Genomic DNA, 7,200 nt, shown 5'->3' with positions numbered 1-7,200 from the left:
AGAGCAGTTCACCTTTGATTTCCATGTAAGAAAAAAGAAGGGGACATCAACAATTCTCTTCCTCCGAGCTGGCAATATGAAAGAACTCCAATTCTCCAGGAAGCCTGAAGAAGGAAACTATGCATTTCCTTGTTAAACATCTTGTTTCTTCGGAAAACTTTTCCAGTCCTTTGCAACTGCGGTGGTCTGAATTGGGTGGGCAGCCGAGTTCCACCACGGCTGCTCTCTCACTCCCCCTCCTCAAAGGGAAAGGGGGAGAAAATACGGTGCAAAGGGCTCAAGGGCTGAGATAAGGACGGGGAGATCGCTCAACAATTATCGTGACGGGCAAAGCAGACTCAGCGTAGGGAGATAGTAAGAGTTATTGCCTACCACCAACAAACTAGACAAGTGAGAAACAAAGGAAAGAAAGCAAAAACGCCTTCTCCCCATCTGCCCTCTTCCACCTCCTCCCCCTTAGCAGCACAGGGAAATGGGGGAATGGGGGCTGCGGTCAGTCCCTGACTGATGCTTGCTCTCTGCCGCTCCTTCACGGTCCCTCCCTGCCCCTGCTCCCCGTGGGGTCCCTCCCACGGGATGCCGTCCTTCCCCAGCTGATCCCACACGGGCTGCCCACAGGCAGCAGCTCCTCAAGCACTGCTCCCACACGGCTCCGTCCCACAGGGTCCATCCATCCATCCATCCATCCATCCCCCAAGAGCAAACTGCTCCAGCACGGGTCCCCCGTGGCTGGGCGGCAGCTCCCCCCAGAGCCTCTGCTCCTGCGGGAGCTCCTCTCCACGGGCCGCAGCCTCCTCCAGGCCACATCCACCTGCTCCACCGGGGGCTCCTCCACCCACGGGGGGGCTGCAGCGTGGACATCTGCTCCATGGGGCACCCATGGGCTGCAGGGGGACAGCCTGCTCCACCAGGGGCCTCTCCACAGGGTTATAAATGAAGTCTCAACTCAATCTGAATTTTGTAATATTTAGACTTCTATATGATTCCCCATAATGCGCAGCTGCTTAGCAGCGAAGGGCAGTTGTGTGCACGGCTACACTTCTCTCAGCTCGAGCTTCTCTCCAGCTCCCGTGCGCCCATTTCCAGTGACTTTCTGGACGAGCTTCTCTGAGCGGTTTGCTGAGTCTGCCCGAAGCTATCGTCACGAGGCGATCAATGTGCCTGTTCTCGTCCTGGTCTCCGTTCTGCTAGCCTGTTCCTTTTCATTCCTTCTTTCTGCTTCTTTGTTGATGACATAACTTCAACACATCGTCTTGCCTTTCTTTTGTTTTCTTGTCTTGAGGGCAGGCTCCCCTCTTATACCCTTCTCTCCACAGCAGTTCTTTTCAAAACAACTTTTCATTGGTCAAACAACTTTGAATATAACAACAACAGTAAACACCCAGAAACGTCCATGCCTTAAGGGCTGGAGAACAAGAAACCAACCGGAGACTGCATGGAGTCTCCTGAATCACCCTTCTTTCTTCCCTCTAAACTCTTTTATATTCCTGATGGCCTCAGCGTTAAGAGTCGAATGTTATCTCAACCACGGGGCTTTCCGACCCACCCCCATGGCCACATTCCCAAATCTCCCCCTTCTTTATTAATATCAACCATTTTCTCGACACAAATTACCACTCCATACATAACAACAGGCCGCAGGGGAACTGCTGCTGCCTGCCTGGAGCACCTCCTGCCCTCCTGCTGCACTCACCTTGGGCGGCTGCAGGGCTGCTTCTCCTCTCTTTCTCCCTGTGAAGCAGCTTTTTTTGGTTCTTTTTTTCTCCTTTCTTAATTACGCTCTCACAGAGGAACAAACGACAGAGTTGCTTGGCTCGGCTCTGGCCAGCAGTGGAGCCCTTACCTAACATGGGGCAGCTGCTGGGCTCTGCTCACGGAGGCCACCCCTATGGCCCCCTGCTACCAAAACCTTGCCACGTAAAGCCACCAGAGCAACTCTTTCGGTGAAGAAATTTTTCGTAATAACCAACCTAAACCTCCCCTGGTGTAACTTAAGGGTTTTTTGCTCTTGTCTTGTCACTTGGGGCTTGGGAGAAGAGAACGATCCCCACCTCTCTGGAGCCTCCTTTAAGCTTACTGTAGAGCACAGGAAGGTCTCCCCTGAGCCTCCTTTTCTCCAGGCTGAACAACCCCAGCTCCCTCAGCCGCTCCTCACCAGACTTGTTCTCTAAACCCTTAACAAGCTTCAGAGCCCTTCTCCGCACACGCTCCAGCACCTCGAGGTCTTCGCTGAACACAGTGCTCGAGGTGCGGCCTCACCAGAGCCGAGCACAGAGGGACAACCGCTTCCCTAGTCCTGATGGCCACTCTAGTTCTGATACAAGCCAGCTGTAGAGATATTTAGATACATACATATGCAGCACTAGGACGTGTTCCTTGGAAAACTGGTCAAACTCTCTTCAAAGCCCGTAAATTGATGGTTTCCTCTGACTGGCACTGATGCTTCAGCTGGATCCTCTAAATCCCATTTTACTGCTTCTGCTTCCTAAGCAGGTGACAGAAACTCCTAACCGGAGAGCAGAGGAGTTGTAGTTCTGTATACAGGCAATATTTGGAAGTTTGGAAGATGCTTCCCTTGCTCAGCTGCCATCCCGATGTTAATCAATCAGCCGATCTTTTGCCTTCCAGCAAAAGTCTTGATGCAGTTCTTAAGGAAAGTTATTTCTGAAAATCCTCAGCCACCTCTGTGCACGCCAAACCTTTCATGGCACTGTGCAAGGCACGGATGGCAGCGATAAGTCAGGTTGTGGAATGAATGGCAACGTGTGGGGAAGGAATTTGCAGGTGGCTTGGCGCTGTTTCGCAGGTGCCTGAGTTAGAGAGAATGAGGAAACAAGAGGGAGAAACACAAACTTGAGCAAGGCTGAGATCAAGAATTGGCTACAGTGTTAAAGAGGACCTTTGGGCAGTGGGCAATTGCTGGCTGGCTCCAGGCGCGTGCCTGAGGGTCTCTGACCAACTGTGGGATAGATTCGGGCGCGTGGACAGCATGTGGGGCTACGGGGAGAGGACATGTAGGAGTGAAAAAGGGCAATAAACGCCTCCTGTTCAAGAGCCATCAGGAGTCCGTGTCTTGCATCCCTTCAGCAACGCAAATATTTGGCTCCAGATCCAAAATGTCATGTATTTGGCAATTTTATTTATGGTAGCACTCCCCACCCCTCCCATCCCCTCTTTTTCCTCCCCTCCCCTCCCCTCTTTCCCCTCCCCTCCCCTCTTTTCCCTCCCCTCTTTTCCCTCCCCTCTTTTCCCTCCCCTCCCCTCCCCTATGCTCCCTGTCCCTACACTCTGCTACACTCCCCTCCACTATACTACCCTACACACCCCTATACTCCCCTCCCCTACACTCCCCTTCGCTACATTCCCTTCGCTACACTACCCTACATTATCCTATGCTCCCCTCCCCTACGATCACCTACACTCCCCTCCCCCATCCTACCCTACACTCCCCTAAACTCTGCTCCCCTACACTACCCTATACTCTCCTACACTCCCCTCCCCTCTACTATGCTACACTACGCTACACTACCCTATCCTACGCTCCCCTACACTATCTTCCCCTGCCCTCCCCTGCCCTCCCTGTCCCTCCCTGTCCCTCCCCCCCACTCCAATCCCCTCCAATCCCCTCCAATCCCATCCCCTCCAGTCCCCTCCAAACCCCTCCAATCCCATCCCCTCCAATCCCCTCCAAACCCCTTCCAATCCCATCCCGTCCCCTCCCCTCCCCTCCCCTTCCCTCCCCTTCCCTCTTTTCCTTTTATTCCCTCCCCTCCCCTCCCCTCTTGTCTTCTTCTCTCCTCTCTTCTTTCTTTCTTTCAGGTAACTTCAAATCGCTTCAGTCGTTCTCATAGCTCCTATCCCTGGCTGATTCACGGGAACCCATCAGCAGCAACCAGAAGCGCTCCAGCTGCTGTGTCACTGGTCGAGCAACAGTCTCCAAGTGGGAATCGCTGACTTGGTTCTGTGGCTCAGACAGGTGCCTTTCAGTTCCAGCCTGGCCTGGACGTGTCCTCTTGCTGGGTCCCCACCTACAGCGCAGTCCTGCTTAGAAGCGGCAGCAGGGTTTGGAAGTAGTCCCACTACTTCCATTTTCAATGGGTTAGCTTGGCTAGCCGGCTGCTGTCTGTCAATAGAAGACAACAAAGAGATTGGGGTTAGAAACAGCTAACTGAGTAGTTCCTTTCCACAAGGGCAAGGAATATTTACCCCTTCCTAATGGAGACTGCGGTGTCACAGATACTGACAGGGCCTTCAGAGAGCTTTGAAATACCCCTTAGGGATGCTGAGTCCAGAGGACCAGAGGAAATCTGTCTAAAGTACACCGTGGAATCACTCTGGATTACTTCCTAGCAGAACAGAAGCATGTGTCCGATACGGCTTCAGCTGGTTGCAGTGTTCTTCTTCACCTCATACCTAAAGTAAGATAAGAGGTCTCAATGCAGATGGAAAGATTGAGAAATATAGAAATCACTGATGTGCTTGGAGAACTTCTAAGAACTGAGAACTAAATAAATCCAAGGCTGTAACATTAAGGATTGGTTAGAAAAGTAAACGTTACAAACAAGTAAAGGAGAAGAACAAGTAAGCTTTCTTAAAGTATCTATTCTATTTAAAGGATCTTTAAAGAAGTAAATAAGTAATGAAATATATACGCAGAGAGATAGATAGATAGATATACAGAAACCTAAGAAACTGCTGCGCAGGTTAGCTTCTTGCTCTCTTTTCTCAAAGTCACAGTGAATACAGCATCTGTGTGCGTTACAAGCATTACCCTCAGTCCAGCACGGGTACACACGCGAGGACAGCCTGCAGGTTCCGCAGGCAAAGAAACTGCTCTGGCTGGATGTGAAGAGCCAAGACAGAAGTTGCTGTCAGGGAAAAGATACACAGAGGGGATGAAAAACACGGAGTGCGCTTCCGACCTTCACAACTTCTAAGCAAGTGGAGATGAGGGTGTGGAAGAAGCAAATAAGATTCTTGCTGATCGAGAAGCAGCCTGAAGATTGTCCTTAACCAGGGCCTTGCATTCTTCGTTTTTAGAGCATTGCTTGCCTTCAAGTGCACGATCATGATTGTATTAACTTTCTACCACTACAGAACTGCACCCGATTCCTTCACAAAACTTACGGGTGGCAATTGGAAGTATTGGTCTGCATTCTCTATTGCCTTCTTCATCTCAATTCTCTTTTGGCCTGTGAAGCTTTTCGGATCAGAGGAGAAGATCCGCTGCGATACGGACTTTTGGATACTGCAAAGGAAACGAAGAATCGTACTGACAACTCTTGTCAACCTCACCTGCAACCATCACCGAAAAGGATACCGAAAGCACACCGCTTTCTCACGGGAAGCATACATTTGAGCGTAGGTGTCCTCTAGCTGAAGCGAGGTGAAGCAGGTTCCAAACAAGGTGAAGGAGCACACCCAGAAGCATTTCCATAAAGCTGTGTTTTCAAACAAACGGTTTAAAGACTTAGATTTTCTTCCAAGTGAAGAACGAAACAATAAATAAACGAGAATTACCTGGACATCCAGTTTTCCTCTAGCTTGCTTTGCTTCTTTCCGAATCTGAGTCTGGAGTGACAGTCAGGGAGCAGCGTTGTGCAGAAATGCCAAAGCCTCCCCAGCTTGTTGTACCTTCACCAACAAGGCCTTTGGTACTGCTGCCTCCTCAGCAACATCAGCAATTTCCTAGGAAAGCTGGTGTCCACCAGGTCAAACAGGAATGGGAAACCCCTCTTGCCACAGCTTCACACTCACACCAGAGCTGGCAGGACAGGCCGATGGACACAGAAGTGTCTGTAAGAGTGTTAGAAAAGAGCCTTGAAACAGATTTCCGTCAACCCAGGACAAATTACTTGCTCATCCCTTCAAAGTGAACTCCAAGTAGAAGGAGGTGATCCCAAGCTGCACTCCTGACATCTATGCTGCAAAGCCATCGAATGTGACATTTTACTGTACCAGCCTGTTACGAACAGAAACAGGACTTCGAGCTTATGCTGTCCACCAGCTTGAATGAACTCGGTCATAGGCGCAGTTGTGTCCAAGCCATTCTGTTGCTAGACATGTTGTGAAGACAGACAGCTAAGTGGTGGGGAGAGGACGTGCTGCTGTCTGCAGTGTGACCTCAGCGCTTACCAAACAGTAGGGAATACACAGAGAAGGGCCTTAGGAAAACTTCAAGCACCAGATACATTTTAGGTGGAAACCATGTTTCCCAAGATAACACTGGACACAACTCCATAATCAAAATGTGTTCGTTTCTTGGTTCATCCAACTCCTAGGTTTTAGGTTTGATACGTTTCTGTCTTGGCTTAAAGCACTCTTCCAATCTCTAGTTCCACTTCCTATGATTTCCTGAAATAGCTAATCCCACTTTTTCTTTTTCCAGTCTCACAGTCTCTTCTTTTCTACCTCTCCCCAAGAAACTTAGAACTGCTCTCTTCATACTTGACAACTAGATATGGAGCTGTATCAGCCAGAAGGAAGTTTCCTTCACACTTGCTGCTTCTTACGGTAGCTGGGCTCTCACCTTTACTCTTACTCGCCCTTCCTACATTAGCACAAAGAAAGCTGCTTTGGAGATCTGATGTCTTGTTTTCCAGAAACTACCCTGAATCACCTTTACAAGAGCTGTCCCACGCTGCGAGCATACGTCTTGCAGTCTGCCCAGATATTTGCCTTCCAAGTCAAGAACCAAAGCTGTCAAGTTAAGAACATGGAATTAATGGAAAGGAAATCCTTTTATTTTTTTTTTATTTTTTTTTTTCTTTTTTTCCTAGACCGAGAAGGGATGAATTGTGGGGAACAAGCAAAACTCATGTGAAAAATGAAATGAAAAATGTTAAGGTCAGGCAGCTTGCCTACTGCAAGTGCTAGCCTGAAAGCAGATGGAGTGCATCTTCATACACCACATCCTGAGACACTACTCGACAGGCCAGCCCATGTGATGAAGTCCATTGCTGTCCTGAATTTGAACGTGACAGGGGTACTCCTAAGCCTCTTGTTTATGCTTAACAAAACAAAAAACACACTTTTTTCCTCAGCCAAGCATCAAAACACTTACAGAAGGGCATGGGCCCTCTCTGTGCACCTCAAGGGGAGATCCACAAATCCTCACGTGCTTTCGTCACATCCAGCACCCTTCTCTGTCCCTCCCAGCTAAACGTGCACAGAGGCAGCTGTTCCCAAAGTGCTGTGGTG

Source organism: Aythya marila (genome assembly GCF_965140915.1).
Source record: "Aythya marila genome assembly, chromosome: 2".
NCBI classification, from domain to species: domain Eukaryota; kingdom Metazoa; phylum Chordata; class Aves; order Anseriformes; family Anatidae; genus Aythya; species Aythya marila.
This window is presented reverse-complemented; position numbering follows the sequence as displayed.